The sequence below is a fragment of the Castor canadensis genome, chromosome 17, assembly GCF_047511655.1.
Source record: "Castor canadensis chromosome 17, mCasCan1.hap1v2, whole genome shotgun sequence".
Taxonomy (NCBI): Eukaryota; Metazoa; Chordata; class Mammalia; order Rodentia; family Castoridae; genus Castor; species Castor canadensis.
In genome coordinates, this window is record NC_133402.1 from 61,664,465 (window position 1) to 61,687,301 (window position 22,837).

Genomic DNA, 22,837 nt, shown 5'->3' on the forward strand with positions numbered 1-22,837 from the left:
TTCCTTACAAATGATTAAAATCTGAAACTTTCAGCCATTTCACTCAATGGGTCAGGAAGGGGGGGCAACCCAGGACTTAGACCAGAAAGTTGGATCTGAGGTGCACATCAGCCACTGGAAGGGTCTTCGAGGCCCCTCGGTGCCCCTGGTGTGTAATATCACAGCCTGGAAGTCTGGGTCAGTGACCTTACACATGTCCTGGCCCCTCTGATGGAAGGGCAAGGAAATCCCGGGTCTCTCTCAAAAGACTGGTCACTTCACACAGGCAATGCGGGTGTCGCCGGACGAGGCTGGCTTATCTTCATGGAGCAGCTGCTGTCTCCCAAATCTGCCAACCAGAGACCCGGTACAGGTTAGGAGAAAAAGAAAACATTTTATTAAGAGCCCACTTTATAACTGTTAAATATTGACACGTGAGATCCAGGTCCATCTGTGCACTTGCCCCAGGCCCCGCACACATTGGGGGTGGGGCAGGAGGTGGCTGTCACCACTCCCGAGACACCTGGCCGTTCATCACACTGTGTGCAGCTCCTGTCCGTGTTGGAATGTCCACCCCACCCCCATCGACTGATCAAGAGTCATTTCTCAATACAGAATTTAATAACCCCGGCCTCACGGTGCCATGTGAAAGAAAGTCCCTCAGACCTCTGCTTGCCTTTGCTCCTGCCCTCAGCACTGCTCTTTGGGAAAATCCATTTTCTTTTCTTCCCCCTTTTAAAAATGAGCATATATTAATTGCACGGAGGCGTTCCATTGAGATATTTCCATGCATGCATGTAATGTTCTTTCATTAAGATCACCCCCTCTATTATCCTTCTCATCCCTCCCCCTTCAAACAACTTCAGTGGGTTTCATTATTCTGTTTTCATACAAGCGTGAAAAAGTGACCACATTCACTCCCCCTTCACCCTCTCCTTTCATCCCCGACCACTGGCTCTCACCCCCAAGGGTCCCCGTTTCACACGTGTGTGTGTGTGTGTGTGTGTGTGTGTATGTGTGTGTGTGTGTTTTAAGGTCTGGCTTCCACATGTGAGAGAGAACATTCAATGTTTGTATATTTCAGTCGGGCTCACTTAACATGATGCTCTCCAGTTCCATCTATTTCCCTGCAAATGACATCATTTCTTTCTTCTTAATGGCTGAATAATACTCCACTGTGTGGATATACCACATTTTCTTTGTCATTCATCAGCTGGTGGACACCTGGGCTGCTTCCAGAGCTTGACAATAGTGAACAGTCCTGCTGTTCACATGGGTGTGCAGGAGTCTGTTGTATGTGGGCTTGCATTCCTTTGCACATACCCAGGAGTGGTATGGCTGGATCATATGGCAGTTCTACTTCTAGTTTTTTAAGGAATTCCATACTGGTTTCCATAGTGGCTGCACTAATTTACATTCTCACTTACAGGATCCAAGGGTTCCTTTTCCCCTGCATCCTCACCAGTGGGAAAATCCACTTTCCACTCTGCCTCTGCTGTCAGACAGGAGCTCTGCCAGGCTGAGCCCGGAGCTGGCTTTTTAAATTCCACACTCCCAGGATGAGCTGTCAAAGGGAGTCACCTGCCAAATGCACGGATTTGCCACCCATGGTCACCAACCTTCCCTGTTTACCTGGTCCTGAGGCTTTTTCCAAGATGCAGGCCTTTCACCAGTAAAACTGACTGCTCATTAGAGGACAATTGGTCACCCTAATGGGGAGCATCTTCAGAGAGGGGGTGGACTAGCTGCTATCACAGAAGGAGAGCCAACTCAAGTCTTAAGCCACTTCTGGGATTGTCAACCTCCTGAGCAGTGACAAGAGGAGCCTCTCAGGTCACAAAGAAGTCCTTCCCTGCTGTGCAAGGGTGGGCTGGGAGGATGGAAGGGACCACCACGTGCCCATCATCAGAGCCCCACTAAAATCCTTCCACTTGTTCTCAACAGGGCCCTCTGCTCTGGGACCTCTGAAAGGCCCCCTAGGGAGCCCAATCATCATGCAGGTTTCAGATGCCCACATGGGCAGAGTTTTAAGAGCCTGCTCTTAGAAAAAGCGATGGGCTGTGAAGTCTGATCATGCTCAGTGTGGGGGATAGCTATGGGGTTTCCTTTGCTGCTTCTATGGGGAGGGAAGCTGAGTTTCCTTCACTCTCTTCTCAGGCAGCCTCATGTTAGAGCATATCTGAAGTCAGGATCAGGTGCGGGGTGGCTGGTGGGTGGGCAGCATGTGCACAGGAACTCTGTGCCTTGAACACAGCACAAGAATAAGGAAACTGAGTCAGGACCTCCCCACTTGCCAGAGACAGAGAACCAATTATTCACCATATAGGAAGGATGCAGTCCTGTGTTCTGTGATGTTTCAGTCGATGAACCACCTAAGTCAGCGGTACCACAAGATTACAATGCAACTGAGCTTGGTGACTCATGCCTATAATCCCTACTACTTGGGAGGTGGAGGTAGGAGGATTCTGCTTCAAAACTGGCCAGAGAAAAAGTGTGAGACCCTATCTGAAAAACAAACTAAAAGCAAAAGGATTGGGGACAGAGCTCAAGTGTAGAGCGCCTGCCTAACAAGCACCAGGCATGGAGTTACAACAGTCCTAAGTGACTGTGTTACTGGTGTACGTGTTCATGTGCTCTTTACTAGTGTTATTTTAGAATGTGCTACTGTTTAAATGTATGTTAAGATTTACTGTGAGGTGAAATGCCATGTTAGGCAGCAGCCTCCCACAGCTCCTGTTTACAGCATCTGACCTTGTATCAAAAGGCTACATCGAGTAATCAACCTGTACCATCCAGTTGTGCAAGCACAGTCAGTCACACAATGACAAAATTGCCTGGTGACGTGTCTCAGATCTTATCCTGTTAAGTGACACATAACAGTAGTGGGCTTTGAGAAAAGCTGGACCTAAGGATGGATTCTCTCTCCCCTTCTGCTCCCTCCCTCTCTCTCTCTCTCTTTCTCAGTCTCATATTGGTTATCCCCAGTTATCAGTTGTTGGCAAAGATGTGCATACTAAGTGGAATAAAGTTCTCAAAACCAGGGGAAAGCATACTCTTCAAAAACGAAAAAGTCACCAGGCCCCGGTGGCTCACGCCTGTAATCCTAGCTATTCAGGAGGCAAAGAGCAGGAGGACTGTGGTTCAAAGCCAACCACACCAGCAAATAGTTCAAGAGACCCAAAAATAGCCAACACAAAAAGGGCTGTCAGAGTGGCTCAAGTTATAGAGGCCTGCCTAGCAAGCGTGAAGCCCTGAATTCGAACCCACATACCACAAGAAGAAAAGAAAAAGTTATGCCAGGCATAGTGGTATGTGTCTATAATCCCAGCTCTCAAAAATTTGAGGCCAGCATAGTGAGACCTTGTCTCAAAAGAAAAAAAGTCTTCAAAGAGATACTTGTAACAATAATCTCTTCTAAAGAGCAACCTGCAGTCAAGCCCAGGACAGCCACCACTCATAACCTCTACTAACGCAGGTTTATTCCTCCTTTTAGGACACACTGAAGAAGTCAGTTAAAATGACACCAAACACTCATCATACCGCTAAGACTCACTGACAAGCCCTGTGCCAGATGCTGTCATTTTCATTCAGAAGAACTTGGAAAGAAACTATTGCTTTCACCGTTTAATAGGTGCAGAAACTCAAGTCCACGTCCAAGGGCACCCCTGCCTTGCCCTGAAAACGCACCCAGGAAGCAGAACCCTGTGTACTTACTGGCAGCTCCTCAACTTCAGTTCCTCAACCCCCCACGTCACTCTGCCTCTGTCCCCCACTTTGGGCACTGCAAGGGTAGCCAGTCTTCGCTTTCCACAGCCTTTACCTGATGGCACCACCACACTTACAGGTGACAATCAGAATAAGTGACCAGCTTAGTGTGGACATTTATGATGACCTAACGCATTTGCAAGTGCATATGTTTATTCGTGTATTTTAAAAGCTAATATGTGTACTCGGAAAATATTTCTTTTGCACAGTGCAAAAGAGTACACAGAGAAAAATGGGTGTTTCCCCAAGTTTGCCCCCAGGTTTATCTGATGGCTGAATTGTCACCTGATCTTGGGTACTGTCTATAGGTGTGTGTATGTGTGTTTGAACTTGTGGTTTTTTCCTTTTCCTTTTTCCTAGTGTAAATGAGAGCTCACTACACGTTCCCACTCAGTGCTTTAACCTATTTATTTAATGGCAGAGTGTGGGGAGCCCTGCGTGCTGGGACCTCTGGGTCTGCCTTGCCCTCTCTACTGCCCCCTAGTGCTTGGTTGCCACGATGTTTGACCAGTCTCCTAATGAGATGCATTTAAGCAGTTTCCAGCCTTTTGCTTTTGTGCATGCATTTTAGACAGATTTTTATAACAAAAAATGGAAATGGCTGGGTGCTGGTGGCTCACACCTGTAATCCCAGCTACTCACGAGGCAGAGATCAGAAGGATCTCAGTTCAAGGCCAGTCAGGGCAAAAAAATTCACAAAAAAGGGCTGGTGGAGTGGTTCAAGCGATAGTGCCTACCTAGCAAGCCTGAGGCTCTGGGTTCAAACCCCAGTACTGCCAAAAAACAAGAAGAAGAAGAAGAAAAGATAGAAGCAAACAGAAAAAGACTTTTTTACCTAATTCTCACGTAAGCCAATAATCCTGTTAGTCAAGGCCTCGATGTATGCTGAGGGCTCCAGGTAGCTCGAATGAATGTAATTCAAATGCTGAGCTGTGGAGCAAAACTTTTTAGAATCCTGCTCTGTATTTAATACAAAGTGCACAGAAGTCCAGGACCTCGGGATCTTTTGTGCATGGACCAAATGCCACATTGGAAGGAGAGGATCGTCTAAGGGAACCTAAGGGAGGACAAAAAGCAGAAACCAGTCTCTGCAGACATCTCATCAGTGTCCCCTTCTCCCTGTGTCACCGTTCCTTGGTCCTCCCAGAGCTGATCCGCCTCCTCTGCCTCTCAGGTCCTGTGGGTGGAAGATGACAGCCCTGCAGACAAAGGAATCTGCTTCTCCCCTCTCCACCCCCACCCAGGGGACTGGTTCCTGCTGGCTCCGGAGTTTGCTTCTGGCCCAATGAGCTCCGGCTAGAGGGACAGTGAAGATGGCTGCACAGGCTCCACCCACAGGCCAGCGAGTGGCTGGAGAAAGGCTCTCAAGTGCCACCACGTGGCCCAAAGGGACAGGATTTTATGAACAAGAGCTATTTAGTCAGAAGTGCACCTAGCAGAACCCTCAGGACCTATCACAATGGCTTCAAGTGGCCTGGACGTGCCTGGGTCAGCCTGACTTAGGGAGGACTAAATAGGCCTGTGAGACACCAGCATTCCACATTCGTTGTGGGTCAGTGAGGTGTGGCCATAGGTTGTGTGTAACTTGTGTACTTACAAAGGGTGCCTCAGTGCCTGCACCACACACACACACCCCCCAAAGAAGTGAAGTTGGTTAACAGTGTTTTTGTTGATGGCACCAGTACAGTCTGTGATCAGAAGGCTTCCAAATTCTTTGTGTTCCACCAGAAAGAATCCATGGCAGAACACGTGGGTGTAAATGGAGTTTATTGAAAGTTAGGGAAAGAGCATGGTGGGGCCCAGGTGGAATCTGGAGGCAGAGAGAGCTGTTCCTCTTCTCCGTGCACTCTTAAAATTTACCCCATGGGAAAGGAGGAACCAGGGGAATTCCATTCAATAATCCTGAGTGGGGAGGAACATGGGTGGTTCCCTACAGGGCCGGGTGGTCTGGGCCATTCCTGGGCAACCCACCTATGAGTCCCAAACTTTGCCTACTTCTAGACTGCCCCATTTTCACTACACTTCAAGTTGTAGATGTGGTTATTACTATTATTATTATTATTATTATTATTATTATTATTATTTTGGCGTATGAACTCGGGTCTTCCCACCTGCAGTTCCCACTTTCACTTGAGCCACTCCAGCAGCCCTTTTGGCTCTGGTTATTTTAGAGATGGAGTCTTACTTTTTGCCCAGGCCGGCCTGGTCTGTAATCCTATTTTAGACTTCCTGCTGTAGCTGGGATGACAGGCGCACACCACATCATCCAGCTTTTTTCCCCACTGAGATGGGGTCTCCAGACTTTTTTGGGTGGGCTGGCCTGGAACGGGGATCCTTCCAATCTCCCCCTTCCGAGTAGCTAGGATGACAGACATAAGCCACTAGCGCCCAGGTTCAAGTTGTAAACATGTTATTCTTAAGAAATTTCAGAGACTTGTTTTCGTGACACTTGTTTCTGACCACGTTCTTTTTGAGAATTTTTTTAATGAAATATGCTTGCATCTGAAAACTGACTAATGTGAACAAGCTGAGTTGGAGAGGAAGCCTGAGGAGACCGGGATGAAGACCCTTGCGTAGATCGATGTATTGTCACAATGAAACCCTCTTGTGCTACTACAAAAAGAAAAATCCTTGCTTAGACTCCAGAGGGCTGTAGCCCCCGCCCATAGTAAAAGCGTTAGCATGGAAACTCACAGGCCAGGTCACAGCCATGTGGCATCTCTCAAACAGATTAGCAGGGGACACTTAGGAAATCCTGCCAGCAGAGGTCACTGCTGAGCCTCCTGGGACTCCAAAGCGGCCCAGACAGACGGCCACTTGCACCCTGCTTATATTTTTGTGGGAAATGAATGTCAGTGCTACACTACCCAATGTGTGCGGGCCATCAGCAGATCGCTCGGTACTACCCACCCTTTATGTCCCCAATCCTGGAGTGTTTAGTATAACAGTAAGCTTATGTTCAGAAACAGCAAGTCGTAACTCAAGACAGAACGCCAACTCCAGCATCAACTTTGGCTTACGAAGTTTAGACCATTCCAGAAAGTAGTCACACATGTCATGTCTGATCTGGCGACACTGGAAGGAGCTGCCTCCCCAACACACACACACACACACACACACACACACACACACAGCCTGAGGGCACATGCAAAGACTCCCACTGAGTAGGTATGGGTGCCGTGATGGAGTATATCGTGGCACAGCCAGTGAGAGAGGTGAGAAGAGAAGTTACCACAAAGAATGAGAAAGATCCATGAGCCACCTGGGGACCAAGAGACAAAATCTGTATATAATGGGCTGACTTGCCAACCCTCTAAAGAAGCCATATCAAAGCAAAGAGGTGCTTTGATGTCATCCACCTATGAAGGCGAAGGGGAAGATACCACATTTGTAGGTTGGTGGAGGGAGCAGTAGGGCACTGAAATACCACTGGATTGTCACATGATGGCACGCTCCTCATGTACTGGCCAGGACTAAAATGCTGTCAGCCTCACAGGCCTGGTGAGAAGGCCAAGTACAGGAGCCATTAGGGTCTATGGCCTCTGTCCCATCCAGGTAATTGGACAACCAGGTAACTGCACCTCACAGGCACTGGACAACAGATAAGTAATGGTCCTGTGACCATCCAAAAGGAGGAATGGAGGCGCAGTGGTTCCAGGAAATTCCTTAGGAAGGAAAGGAAGTTGTCCATTTGCCTGAAAGAGCTCTGAGGAAAAAAGGATGTGACCTTGGCTGAGCCAATCAATACATTCCATTTCCATGGTCACCATGACTGGCCCAACAATGGGCATGTGACCACTCAAAGCCAATGAGACTACATGACTCTGTCATGCAATAAGGGAAAAGGCATATGTGCTTCCCTGTGGGACATGGAGCTGAGGGGTTACAGAGTGTGGAGATGCTGCCACCATCTTGCCAACACAAGGAAAAACCAAAACTGAGTGGGGACTTGTTGGGGCTGAGATATGACTAGAAGAGCCAGGAGGAGGGGGTGAACTGAGTCCTGATGAGATTTAGTCCTGAATCCAATCATACTTGAAGTTTATTCTACTCTTAGATTTTTAGAAAACCAATGAATTCTGTCTGCTGGCTAGAATTGCACTCCTGTTCCTCCTTAGGTAGCAGAGATGACAGAGGTGTTCTGATTTCCTTCATTGAGGTTGAGCTGTGACAAACTCAGTTGGACAAAGCAAGCTGCTCAGGCCCAAAAGGCACCCAGAACTTTTCCCTTCAAACATCCTGAATCTTCGTGACCATTTGTAACCCACAGTGAGAGCCAATGATTTCAAGGAACGATAAACTTTAGGGTTAACACAGAGGCTGTATATGATGGTTCACAGCTGTAATCCCAGCTTATCAGTCATGGTCAGAGGCCGGGTAAAAGCAGGGGACCCTATATGAAAAACTAAACAGCAAAAGGGACTGCAGGCATGGCTTAAGTGGTGGAGTGCTTGCCTAGCAAGTGCAAGCTCTGAGTTCAATCCACAGTACTACACACACACACACACACACACACAAAAGATTAACGCCGAATCACAATACTCCCACAGAAAAAAAGCCACACTTAGGTGTATCTCAGTGGAACTGGAATTGAACTTCAACTAATGATTTAGAAGAGCTTCCAGCAGGGGAGGTGTGAAAAATACAAATTCATTGCACCATCCCAATTATTATAAAATGCATAAAGTATCATTAATATCCCCTTCAGTCAAAGTACTGTCTTTATTCCCTTCTTCTAATGATGATTAAAAAGCATTTAGGGTTATTTTTTTCTTCTGTTCCTTTTTGCTTTTGAAGTGAAATAAAGAGCCGTGTGCAAGTCTTCCGTCCCGCGTGAGAGATGTTCACATATGTAAAACAGGTGACTTCCTCTCTGGGTGTCCTTGCTCTCAAGTGAGGCAGCATTTCTTCTTCTTGTCTCTTTTCAGGAGCTTCTAAGGTGGTAGCACCATTCTGCATATTTTGACGCTGTAACTCCTATACACAATGGCAGTGTGTCTTTGACAATGCACCTAGCATGTTGGCACTGGGTAAATCTTTGTTAGGCTGAGTTCTCCAAGGGCTTCCTCTGACACTGTCTCCAGAAGAGCCCAGCTTTTGGAGAAAGAAGATGTGAGTCAAAGAGCACCCGGTTCACGCCCATGTCACTGCCACAGCAATCACGGAGAACATAGCACCCAGCTGAGGGGATCCAGGGCCCCATCATGGACTCACAGAAATGATCAAATGGAGGAGGCTTAATGCCAAATCTCCCCTCCTGGAAGGAAGGGATAACTGGATGGATAGATGGGCAGATGGGTGGATAGATGAGTGGATGAATGGGTCTGACTTCCGAATCATCAGAGAACTTAACAAATAGAAAAAGAAGCCAGTTCTGAGGAAAGGCTGTTGTCTTGACAGGAAAGGGGATTCCTGTCCAGGCCCTCTAGCCTGATGCTTATTGTTTGAAACAATTTCCAGTGGCTCTGTAGTGTAATGACACAGTAACTCAGAAATCCTCTGGAGTCCAGCATCTTGCTTGAAGCCATAACAAAACCGTGAGTTTCTAAATTGTTTGCTAAGGAGTTTCTGTCTGCTCCTGTTGGATCAGCTGGAAAAGAAGTTTGTGTATCAACTAGGATGCCTTGAACTGCCATCCACATAAGTCAAGGAGTCCCGAAGTGGATGATTCTGAAGCTCAGTTGGATCAACAAGGGCTCAGGCTTTTACTCACACCTGTCAACTCTGGCCTCATCTGAGACTTCACAGTTAGAGGACAGCCAAGGCAGGTCCAACATCAGTCTTCACCAAGACCAAAAGTGAGAAGAAAGGGCAGAATGGCAGGGTTTTCTGCCTTCCTCAAAGGCCCTCAGCAGCCCACAACAGACCAATCCATGGCAAAGGGGAAAGGCTATGCCTAGGACAAGGCTCACTGTCTACATGTACCACACAAAATCAGGCCCGTGAGCACTGAAGGAAAGAATAGGTCATGGCCAAGCTACCAAGTTGTTCATTATGAAATCCCCTCCCATACTGACGAGACGCTGGGGATCATCGGGCCAATCCAAGCCTAACTAAATCAATTCTTTTTACTTCAAGGAGTCCATTTCCTCAGTAAGATTGGATTACAGCCATTGACCACACAACCAAGAGCCCTGCATGGAAAACCCGTGGCTTCTAGAAGCCCTCCATGACAATGAGGGCCTTCTTGCTCTGTTTACCACAGATTCTCTCCAGTAAATGAAAAGACTTGACAAGTGTGCTTGGCCTCTTCCTGGGTAAAGGTCACGGGTGTAGGAGAAAGCAGCTTATTGTGCGACTCTGCAGAACAGTCATCATTTGTTCCTTCCCAAGAAACTCGGCAGTCTGGGAGCACAACTGAGTCCCCTTCAGCTTCTTTTGCTGGATCCACCTCAAGAGCATGCCCACGTCAGCTGGATAAATTGAACTGTGAGGAGGGGGTTGGGGGATGGCAGTGACCCTGAAAGGGGCAGAGATGAGGGCAAAGAGTGATTTCCCAGGAAGTACCAAGAATGTCACCTAAGAGACTCCTGCACTAACAATTGGCCTTTTATTCCTGTCCTGTCTCTGCAGTTATAGAGGCAAGACCAAGACTATTCTGGAAGCAAGGACAGAGAAAGAGAGGAAGGGGGCGGGAGGGGGCGGGGTCTATGTATGTGTATAAGTAGGAGGGAAGTGACAGGGCCAAAGGACCAAGAGTGAATTGTAGAATTGTACCTGTTATCCCACTATAGAGATCACCCCGGTCCACAGGGTGCCACTTTTCCCTTCCTCCTATAGTTAGGAGGAGTCCATGAGACCAACTGGCTGGAAAGACAGGTGTGTACTGGTCACTGTCAAGTGCTGTCCTGGCCTCTTTTTCACCTCTTCCTTGTCTTGCTTCTTATCCTTTCTCCTTGTCTTTGCAAATGGCTACAGTAGTCAAGAGCCCAATTTCCCACCACACCAGGACACGTTCACCACTAGAGGCAGCCAAGGTAATTTAGGCACATTGACACTTTGTAGTTTAATAACCATGCATTTGTTTTACTTTTCATTACAAAGACACCGCAAGTTGTTTGGTGGCCGTAAGAATTCCCTTGGCGCTCTGCTCTCCCTCCAGTAGTGGAGTGTGGAGCTCCCCCTACAAGCTGGAGGAAGACAAGACCCAGATGAAGGGGGCTTGAATGGCACCAGGGAACATACAAGCATGACTTGAGGGTTAAATCACGTCTCTGGACTCCTAATTCAGTGTTTTTCTCTCTACACCACACTTCCATTAAATATATTTGTCTCATCAGATGCAATTTCTATTTTGACATTAACAAATTTTCTTGTAACTTATTCAATGGAAATGACAGCTCTCTAGAGAACGGTTCAAGAATTCTAGCCCAATTTCTACTGCCATTTTCCTCCATGACTTTTTTAATCCCTAAATATCTTTGTTCTATTTCCTCATCCAGGAAATTACAGGACATTACTGACAAATCAATGAGTTTTTAGTTTAAAGCTATTAACTTCAAAGGTAATAGCCTGATTTCAAAGAAAATTTAATTGAAATTAAATTGTAATACCCAAATGAAAGCTCAGCATATACAAGACCGCACAGTCATGTTTGGTCCTTTTTGTAAATTCCTGATTTTTCTCTTGGCGGACTCAATGTAACTGAGGTATCTAGTGTCCTATCCTCAGAAAAACAAATATCCTCTAATTCTGGGTTTTTAAAAAATCCTTTTTACAGTGTCTCTGACTAAAGCTACAAATTCTTCCCCACCCACCCCAACCCTAGGAAATCTTTTCATGGTGGCTTTCTGGGCTTTACCCTTTCCCAAGTGAAAATATTTTTCAAATCATAGAAGCTCATGAAATGTTTTCCACATTTAGTGTTCTTGACATTGTAACTGTTTGATTCACATGAATAAAACCCACCTCCTTAGTCCACCTCACCATCCACCAAATTTTTAAAACAATTGTCCTGATAGAAAACTCCTTGATTCTTCCATGGGGTTGAGTCTAGGGTGACACCTTGTTTTTGGATTTCTAGTCACTAACACTGTACATACAAACTATTCTAATTGTTTTATATATAGTCTATAAAGAATATATTCATTTCTGTCACAATAAGAAACATTATTTTCATATCAGGATAACTTAAAAATAACTTATATCTTAAATATGACACCAAACCACTTCCACAAGAAATAAATAGATAAATTGGATATATCACCAAAATTTAAAACTTTTGTTCTTTAATGTACACCATGAAGAAAGACAACCCATGGAATGGAAGGAAACATTTGAAAATCATATCTAATAAAAGACATATCTAGAATATATAAAATGCTATTACAACTTGATAATAAAAAGAAAACCCGATTTTTAAAATGGACAAATTATCTAAATTGACATTTTTCCAAAGAAGATATATGCATGGTTAGTAAGCATGTGATAGTCAATATAATTAGTCATCAGAAAAACGTAAATCAAAGCTACAGTGGTGGCTCAAGTGGTAGAGCGCCTGCCTAACAAGCATGAGGCCCTGAGTTCAAATCCCAGTGCTGCCAAATAAAAAAGAAAAAACTACAATGAGGAATCAACTCATACCTAGAGCGGCTATGACTAAAGAAAAGAGACAAAATATCAAGAGCCATAGAGGATGCAGAGAAAATGAAGCTCCTGTGAAGTGCTGGTGGGGGTGTAAAATAGTACAGCTACTTTGAAAACAGCCTCCCAGTTCCTCAGAAGATTAAATGTATAGATATCCTATAACCCAGAAATTCCCCTGCTAGGGATTACCCGAGACAAATGGAAGGTCTACACTTGAAGGCAAGTATTCATATGGACATAACTCGTCATGGCCAGAGGATGTAAACAACCCAAAATGCTCACCGACTGACGGGAAGATAAATGAAAGGTGGCTTATATACATAATGGATTATCATTCAGCAACAAGAACAGAGAAATTTCTAGAGACAGAAAGTGGATTATTGGTTATTTAGTGCTGGGATGGGGCAGGAGAGGAAAAAGGAAATGGAGAATGACTTCTCTGGAGGTGAGGGAAATATAAAATTGATTGTGATTATAAAATACTGACTGTGGTGATGATAATACAACTCTGAACATACAGTATAAGATCATTGAGTTATATGCTTTAAATTGTATCGCTCAGTAAAGCTGTCATTAAAAAAGCAATTTATAGCTGGAGTCATGGCTCGAGTGGCAAAGCATCTGCCTGGCAATCAGAAGGCCCTGAGTTCAAGCCCTACTGCCAATAACAACAACAACAGAAAAAAAAAACAGTGCCACCCCAAAAAAGTGAATTATAAGAAGTAGCATATTTTAAGCCATCATCAAAATTATAAGAAGGCACAGTAATCCACGCTCTGGGCATCTTCACAATTTCCCGTTCTCCCCATCTTGCAAAGGTTGAGGCAACCACTCTACAGAGGAACTCGTCCTGAATCACTGAAGAAGTTGATCTTAGGTCATGGACCCTCCAGGAGGAAACAGAAACGACCTCCCTCATTCCAAAAAGAAGAAACTAAGTTCTCGATTGAGGGGTGGTGGCAAAGACCTCAGAAATAAAACAAGCAATCAAATTAAATTGAGAAAGAATGTAGGAAAGGAGGAAAACTGTAAACTAATGGGTAGCATTAGCTAGGCGGTGTTAACTTTCCTGAGGCCATTTGTCACCTCTGCTAAGAGGCTGCTGACACTGTACAGCTTTTCACAGCAGGCCGGCTAGACCTATTGTGAAGATCAATGAGACCACGTCTGCCAGGACGGGTGCCCAAGATCCCAGGGCTGGGGCTGGAGTTTTCAGTTTTAAAAGCAAAAGAATCCTGAGAAAATCTGAATGAGTCAATTGTCTCACTCCCAACCTCCAACATAGACCTTGGAGGGTAAAAAGAAATACACATCAGTATCCAATTCATTTAAGTTCAAGTTAAAAATTTTAAGCTTTTAAATTCCTATTCATAAGTTATATTAGGAGTGTTCTTATAAAAAAAAAAAAGAGTCATTTTTCCCATCCTTAAATTAATGTTTCATTAACTTGTAATTTGAAAAGATTTTATTCCTCTGGACAATTAACTCTTATACAAACTGGTTTAACTAAATTCATTTAAACATTTTAAACAATGTTTACAAATGTAATATTGGGTCCTCTTAAGCATTTCTGTTGTCTCAAGAACAACTATGAATCTAACAGAATTTTAATAAATTCATTGAGAAATAATAACTATATTAAATACAAGTTACAGATGTAACAAATTGAGTTCATTAAACACTTAAATTCTGATTACAAACTTAAATGACCTTAATAGTTTCTAATTAAAATCTCTTAATTGTTCTAATAACATAAATAACAAACATTCACCAATTGTTATACGGTTATAAACAAATTTAACTCCAGGTGTTTTTTTTTTTTTTTTTTTTTATTCCCCTGTGGCACTGGGGATTGATCCCAGGACCTTGTTTCCATGCTAGGCAAGTGCTCTACCACTTGAGCCACACCCTCACCCCTTTTGATTTGTACTTTGTTTTTGAGGTATGGTTTCTCTAACTTTGCCTGGGCTGGCCTGGAACTTGGGATCCTCCTGCCTCCACTTCCAGAGTAACTGGGATTACAGACATGCACCTGTAGTGGTGGCCAATCACTGTAGTTTTCAATGGCATGGATTGATTTACTTTGTCATACCTGAACTTTTCTCTCCATCTTCCCAGCCCTGAAAAGGTGGTCAGGTATCCCATACAGAGCTGCCCCGTCTGCTCCATGGAACAAGGACTTAGGACTCAGAATGCACTTCACCTGATGCCAGGACTCAGGATGGACTTGGGTCAGAGGCCATATCTGTGCCCCATTATACAGTGTGGGGCCTTCTAAGCCTATGACATTTTCTTAAACCTATGTGTCCCCTTTCCCAATTTCTGCCTTAACAGTTATATAGCTTTTAATTTTCTGAATTGAATTGAAGAAATTCTGAACTTTAACTGTACTCAGCCATCCTGATCCCCTTTCTGGTTTATATTGAAGTGATACTCACTCCCTCTTTGTACCTCCCTTCACTCTTATGTTCTGAAAATCCTTGCTGACCAACGTGAAAGGAGATGCCCTTTTAAACCTGTAAAATGTCTTGCAAATATAAGAAATTATTCATTCATAGACACTGATACCGACATTATTTGGTCAACATGTATTAATTCTTTCATATCCATTCTTGTTGCAAAAATACTGTTGACTAGGTTAAGGGGTGAATCAAATCCTAATAGTAGCCTTGTGGGAGATGGCAACACGATCCCTAATCTGGAAGAAAAATCAAGCAAGAATAGGTGTGAAAAATCCCAAAGGGAATGGGAATGAGGAAGACTTGGAGAAAAATTATTATTGCGGTTAAAAAAAAAAAGTGTGGTTTTAGCACAATAATTGTGGTCTGTTCAAGGGGACAAAAGTGAAAGCCATCAAATTGATATCTATATAAGATTAATTAGTTTGTAAAGAACGAAGGAACACAAACTAATGAAAAGCAAACGTTCTGTTAAGCAAATGCTGTGGGATCGTTGCCTATCTGGAGGAAATATATGGCAGTTGGCTCAATAATTTACAAAAGGAAGCTTCGAATGTATTTGAGAGTCTGGAAAAGTTACACCAGAAAAACAAAATAAAAGCCAAGTACATCTGCATCTGATATCCAGACAGGAAAGGTGTTCTGAGCACGAAAGTGATGACAGAGTGACCACAAAGGGCTCCGGGGCCACTGTGCTGGGCGCTGTTAACATCTGCAGTGATCACTAGTCACAGCTCTTGGAGTTCTACCACAAGGGAGTTCAAGTTATCTTCCAGGCCTTTCATTACAAACACAGAAGAATTATTTTAGTAAAAAAAAAAATTAACATAAAAGAAAAGGTTGATTATGGATGCATAAAAGCTGACAGTCCTTTTATTTTCTTTTTTGGTGGTACTGGGGTTTGAACTCAGGGCTTCACAGTTGCTAGGCAGGTGCTCTACCACTTGAGCCACTCTGCCAGCGCTGTTTTGTATTGGGTTTTTTTCAAGATAGGGTCTTATGAGCTATTTCTCTGGGCTGGCTTTGAACCTCAATCCTCCTGATCTCTGCCTCCTAAGTAGCTAGGATTACAGGTGTGAGTCACCAGCACCCTGCTAAAATACTACAAAGTCACATGCACGTGTATGTGCACATACATAGAGGAGACAATCCGGCATAAGCATATATACATACAATGTATTATATCTTATCTTTTATACATAAATACTTCCTAGACACCAATAAGAAGAAAACAGTCTTCCCCACTTTCCCCAATAGAAGGATCATAAGGAGGCACCACTGCTAATGTGGAAAGGAAAGAAAAAATAAAATAGGAAATACCAAGATGCAAGGCTTTAAAAAGCAGTTTGGTAATCTGTCCAGAAGTTTTCCAGGACAAGCAATCCCACGTTAACATCTGCAGGGTAAAACCCACAGCGAGAGACAATGCCAGCTCACTGTCAATTGAGTTAATAAGCATTTCTCCTACATTGGAAAGGGGAGACCGTGCATATGTGTTCCCCATACAGTGTTTAAAAAGATATATGAACCATTATTTTCATGATTTCTCCATTATAATTACAGTTTACCATAATGACTGAGGAACTTCCTGCCTTTGAAATTTCTTCTCCATGATCTTTTGTCAGTGAAAATGTATTGCCACGCCACTGCTGTGGGGTGAATTTCTAGCACAAATAGTGGTCTGTGCACACTAAGGCATTCTATTAATTGAGGTAACTCTGTTAGTACTTCTGCTCCCTGGCTATTTTTAATATGCTAGTAGTTTTATAATTTAATATATGATTCTTTATCTGAATTTTGGACATTGGGATGAAACCAAGCTGGTATTTAAAAGAGAAAGAGTAGGAAAATGGTAAGTTTAGCTAAGGAAATGAAGCTATATGCAAAAAAAATTAAATGGCAAAGAAGATTCTAGATCTGAAATTTTTAGACAGGACTATGTATTTGCTTGTAAAGGGAACATGTGATGTACAGAAAGTTGGATTTTCTGTTTTATCCGACAGGTGGCACTATGTCTCAGGGGAGAGTCACAGCTGCCAGGAACCACCAAGACCCACTTCCTGTCACAGTGACGAAGCATCCATTTGTCTGTGCTTGTGGCCTTTAAGAAGCTCACTCTATGAAAAAACACCACCACCCCAGAACCCCTCACAGGAAGACACTTGATAAAGCACTTGAGGATGACGAGTTGCTCTCCCAGACATACATTCATTTATTCATTCACTGACTTACTCAACAAATTATTAATTGAGGACCTATTATAAGTCTGAGAGGTAAAATAATGAGGAAAATAATGGACCCTCATACACGTTATGGTTTAGTGGGGGAAAAAAAAACAGACATTACTGAAATGCTCAATTTAATGAAATAATCTCAATTTGTAGTAAGTAACCCACCCCCCCCAAAAAAAAGTACACATCCAATAATAGTACAGATATCAAGATGAGGTAAATCAAGGCAGAGGGCCTGCATAACACAGGCTGGGTTCTGTACAGCTGAGATAGAAGTTGTCATAAGTGCTCATGGTGATTGCTGGCACTCTTAAAATCGCCCGTCCTCATGATGGACACATCAAAGTGGCGGACACAAACACTACACTTCAGCTCTAACCTGGAATGGGTTCCACGCCTTTTCTCCTAAGTGGCTTTCCTTTCTCCAGCCTCTCCCCTCAACACGCAGTAATCCATCAGAACCTTCTGCACATTTACCTATGACTTCAAGTCCTCTGCTTCACTTTTCTTTGTGTTAGTTCACTTCTCGTGAAACTCTCTCAAAGCTGATGTTCTAGTTTCTCATCCTGTTACTCAAAAGTCTCTACAACTTGCTCCAACTTCCTTCTGGTCCTGCCTCCCTTGGCCCTGCAGCAGGCAGACATGTGCCTACCTCCCTGTCCCCGCCATTGCTCCCCGCCTTAGATCTAGGCCATTCCAGCCATCTGAAGTGGCTTTCTCTCTTGTCCATAATCAATGCCTTCTTTAAAACAAAGCCACCATTTTTAAGGTGTTAAGACAGAAACATTGATAACCAAATAGTGGTTTGTTTTCAGGATACTTACTGAATAAAATAAAAGGTTTCTGTCCCTGTGTTGTTCCTTCTGTAAAAAGATTTCATTGTACCAATCTTTTGAACAGTAGAGTCAATGAACCATGACTCACGGAGCCTAGCCCAACCCCATTCAGGAGAGAAAAATGAGCCACACCTGGGAGTTTGTCCTAGTTCTGAGACTCTAGACCCCAAGGAGGGCAAAATGCCCTTTCTCCTGTCTGTTAGCACTTGTCCTCAGAATTCTGGCTTCCTGTTTGGTGACAAACATTGCTATTGCCTGGACAGATGTGGTCTACCCACAGGGCTGTGGTGGCAGCCTACAGGCCTGAGTGGAACATGACACGTGGTAGGTAAGTTATCAAGGTAGACAATGGTGCAACTACATCTGAATATGACTCTCTTTATTCTCTTTCATTGACCCTCACCCATATTTCTAGAGGTTTCTAGTCACCTCAGGGAGGTTTTAGAATTGTTACAGAAGGAATGTAAAAAAAACAAATACACATACACACACAAAGAAAAAGGAGAAAGTTAAGTATCAGCTTCTAGATAGGAGTTTAGGACTATTCAGTCAGATAGTAGCTTTAAAAGCTAGGATTTAGCCAGAGACTGGTGGCTCACACCTGTGATCCTAGCTACTCAAGAGGCAGAGATCAGAAGGATCACCATTCCAAGCTAGCCCAGGCAAATAGTTCATGCAACCCTATTTCAAAAAAACTCAACAGAAAGAAGGGCTTGGCAGAGTGTTCAAGTGGTAGAGTGTCTGCCTAGCAAGCATGAAGCCCCCAGTTCAAACACCAGTGCTGCTAAAAAAAAAAAAAAAAAAAAGCTAGGATTTATAAGAGAGACAGAAAGATATTTCAGAGCCAACTTGATCATGGAGTCCCACACAGGAAGTCCTGATGTAGACAGGAAGAGAAAGAGTCCACTGGAAGCACTACCCTAGCGGGCTGTCTAGGAAAGAATGAGAAAGGTAAGGGAGGCCAGCCACCAGAGGTGAGTCTCTTCTTCCTTCTGAGCCTGCCCAAGGCAGCGAGGTTTGTCAAGTTGGTAGGAGAAAAGCTGCTGGCTTTTGAAGCCCTCATCTTCGGGACTCTGGGGGTGGGATTCCTCTTATAGGTTGGCACCACCATGGGAGTGATTTTTACAGTATGGTTATGCAGGAGGAAGGACAAAATATAATGTCCTGGACTGTCCTGAAGACCAGCATGGAATAGGTTGGACAAAGGCATTCCCACCTGCTCCAGAGAAGAGACTGAGAAAGTAGTTGAATTGGGAGCCAAAAGACCTCCTTGTATTGGCTGTCACAAGGGAAAGATGAGTCACCAGCAATCTGGGGGTGGACATTCTAGGGACGAGCCAGATGGAGGGTGTGGGGTCCTGGAGCAGCAGCCAGAGCAGGAACTGAGTCATCAGGGAACACATGCAGGCCCAGATCCCAGGTACTGTAGGTATTGGCCTCAATAGCAGGTGCATGAAACACCCAGGGACGGGACCAGTCTCCCCTTCAAGGGTGCAACCCCGGGGGTATCCAGACCTTCCCACACAGAGTTCATCCGAGACTCAGAAGATACCACACAGAGCCGAGCGTCCCACCTTCTCTCTGTGTCTGCCGGTTCTGGGAGTCACAGCTCCATCACAGACCTGACTCCATCTCTAAAAGATAGAAAAAAGGGTACCGATACCCTCTACACTAAGAAAAAACAAACCGCAAAGCGTGCTAAGTGACCAGCCACTTGCCTGGCGTGTCTACTTAAACTTTTCATCGGAATATTCCCCTTCTATTCAGTGGTTAGAAACTCAGAAGGAAGAGAAGAGCAATTTAGAGAAATGAAGCAACGACATCTTCTCTGCACATCTGTGAGCAGGATGAAAAAAATCCACAGCCCTCCACACAGACGAGTGCTGGCAGCATTTGCCATCCTCCTCCCCACTGCTAAATTGGGTGCTGCTCAGGCCGCTCGGTTCCTCCCACCCACCCACACGCAACTGTGCAGAAGAGCTTGGAGGGTGTAGACCAGATCTTTGGGACTTTAGATGCGAAATCAGGGAAATAGGAGGGGGGACAGAAATGACATAAGCCACACGGGTAGGTTCTCAGGAGAAAAAAGAAAAGGCAAGCTTCTCTTGCAAGAGCCTGTGGAGACCAGGGGGCTCCCAGAGTTGCCCAGCAGGAAGACAGAGACAGGTAGAAATAACACAGCACATTATTCTGGAGAAAGAGAGGGAGGGGTCCTGGTATCATTTGATATTAGAGAAGATAAGGTGAAATGTATTTTGATAAGCACTTCTCTACATTACATTCTTGGATCTCATGTCTATTCCTTGAGATGTAAGGGAATTCTGTCCAGACAGCTTCTGTGAACACCACCCAGTCCGTAAGCCGCACAGGTCTCGGCTTTCACAGGTTAACACACACAATGGCCCTGCCAGCATACAAGGAACGTGTTAATAGAGTTAGTCCCAACCAGGGGTGCTTTTGTCTCCCAGAGGACATTTCACAATGTCTGCAGATGTTTTCAGTTTTTACAACTGGAATATGCTAGTCACACCCAGAGGCCAGGGATGCATGCACAGGCCAGTCCCCACGACAAAGAACCATCCTTGCCAGAATGTCTACACAGCAATGCCCAGCCAAGAAACCCCAACATACCCAGCACTGGGAGCTAATACACAAGGATATGAGACCAGCCTGGGTTACCCAGTGAATTCAAGGTCAGCCTGGACTATGGAGCAAGACCTTGTCTCAAAAAAAAAGGTTTGAAGCCAGTTGGGTAAAAGGTTCAAGAGGCCCCATCTCAGTCAATGACAGCTGGGTGTGTGTATGTACCTGTCATCTCAGCTACCCAGGAAGCATAAATAAGAAGTACTGGGGACACTATTCAAAAGACAACTAAAGCAAAAAGTATTAGGAGCATGGCTCAAGTGGTAGAGCGCCTGCCTAGCAAGTGCAAGGCCCTGAGTTCAAACCCCAGTACTGCCCAACAATAACAATAATAAAAGGAAACCCTGACCTAGAAAACTGGATGAAGAGGCATTTGTTTCTTCACATTGTCTAATGACAAAATAAATGACAGCTTTTTCATTTAAAACATTTCTTTCACATTTGTGATATTAATTCTTAAGTTGCACCACACACAGACACTAATCTCAGCCAAATCACACAAATTGGCTTCCTGAAAACTTTTAAGGTGGGAAAATTCCTGTTGAAGAATTCCAGACCCTGTGAAAAAAATGGAGATGAATAAAGAAGTTTCTAGAAGATTCATGAAAACCCTTTATAAATAGTTGGATTCTCAACATAACAATATAAAACTAGCACACCAAATGAAACAACTGTCTTGTGCAAGTGGTGACCACACTGCAATGGTGGCTGTTGCCCATCCTTTGCAGACTGTTAGAGAATCCCCTGAATCCAGTGTCCTCCCAGTCCCCGCCCTACACGTCCACAGAGATGCTAGTAACTTTGTTTTGCTTTGTGGCACCCAAGACTTTTCCTAAGAAGGATTATTTGGGGTGCCAGTGTTGGGGAATGGTGGTATATTTGACCATCCATCCAAATGCTATATCAATGCCTTTTAGATTTGTATTCCAATCTGGCCTGCCCCTTATCTATCAGGCTCCAGATCCATCTCTGCAGACAGCCCTAGGACCCCACCCCAAGGATGTGCCTTGCATGGCTGAGAACAGCAACACCACAAACTGGAATGTTTACATTTTGGGGGGCCATTTTGATTCAATAATTTCAAATAGGCCATCAGATGATCAAAATTCCTATTTCTTCTATGGTTATACATCTTTGTCTTTTCTCTGAAATTTGGTCCTCTATTTATGAAAGAAATACCAACATTTTCTCAACTGTGAGGGCTAAGATACTGGGCTGGTTTGTTCCGGATCTCTACCTGGAACATTGCAAGCAGTCAGAGACAGGACAGTGCCATAGCAAAGTTGCTAACAGGCGTGGTCGTAGCACCAATGCCACCCGAAGTAGCTGCACTGGGATGCCTCCACCTGCCCTTGGTGGAGCTGCCTGTTTACTCACTAGCAGCAAACCAGCCAGCAGGACCATGGTGTGATGACTCAAGGTCATTGTCCATCATGAGACTTGGACTACAAGAGATGGCTACATAATATCAGCTAAAATGTGCAAGAGTCCAAGTTGTAACAGGGAGGAGCAAACTTTTGCCTTTAGTTACTGACAGATGATGGCTTAAGCAGACAAGTATTCAGTTTTATCTCTCATAACAAAAAGATTGGAGGAATTCCATCCAGAGCTGGTACAGAGACTTAAGATTTGAGAGTCAAGGATTCCCTCGCCCTTTGCAAGCATTTGTCTGTGTTCTGCAAAGGAAGACGGCAGGGGGCACAGGAAGAAGACACAGTGACAGTCTCATCTGGTCCTTCTGCAAGGAAAAGCAAAAGCCTTTTGGAAGCCCAAAGGGCACTCCCTCTCTGACGTGTCATTGGATCATAGAACCAAACCAGCTGCTAGGAGGCTGTGATCAATAAGGAGAGGATGGGGGATGGTGAGTCAACCATGGTACAAAAGTCTGCTCTGTTTCTGGCCTGGCTCCTTAAAGACAAATTTAGTTCTGATGGAAAAACAGATGAGAACCTAAGAGTTGATTTTATCAGAGACTCTCAGCCCACATGGCACTTCAGGACCCTTCTAGCCTGCTTTGCTGACACTTGGAAGCCCCATGGGTTCTGAAGGACGATGCTCTTGACATGGGCCTTAACCTTCTCATAGAAGACATCACAAAGTGGTAAGGACCCCTTTCTGTGGTGGTGACAGGGGAAGCCAGAGCAGCTCCAGCCACCTCTTGCACTCCTGGAAATCTACAACTGGGGACAGGTTGAACTACTTGAGCAGGTAGAGGCAAGATCAAGAACTTTGTGTTGCCGTGTGCAGTGGCTCATGCCTATAATCCCAGTTACTCAGGAGTAGGAGATTTGAAGGAACGCGGTTTGAGGCTAGCCTGGCAAGAAGTTAGCAAGACCTC

General features: G+C 44.5%; 1 protein-coding gene across 6 annotated transcripts in view; it reads left to right on the forward strand.

The window, feature by feature from the left end:
* Zbtb38 (zinc finger and BTB domain containing 38) overlaps positions 1 to 17,789 on the forward strand; it is a 151,178-nt gene extending 133,389 nt beyond the window's left edge. For 2 of the 6 annotated variants that reach the window (XR_012443091.1, XR_012443087.1), the window contains exon 3: positions 3,473 to 8,414. The gene's annotated coding sequence lies outside the window, so the exon portion shown is untranslated. Of the gene's footprint in view, positions 1 to 3,472; positions 8,415 to 16,792 lie in introns of those variants that run through there. The other 4 variants (XR_012443089.1, XR_012443083.1, XR_012443093.1 and 1 more) reach the window with 4 other exon arrangements.
* The last annotated feature ends 5,048 nt before the right edge of the window (positions 17,790 to 22,837 follow it).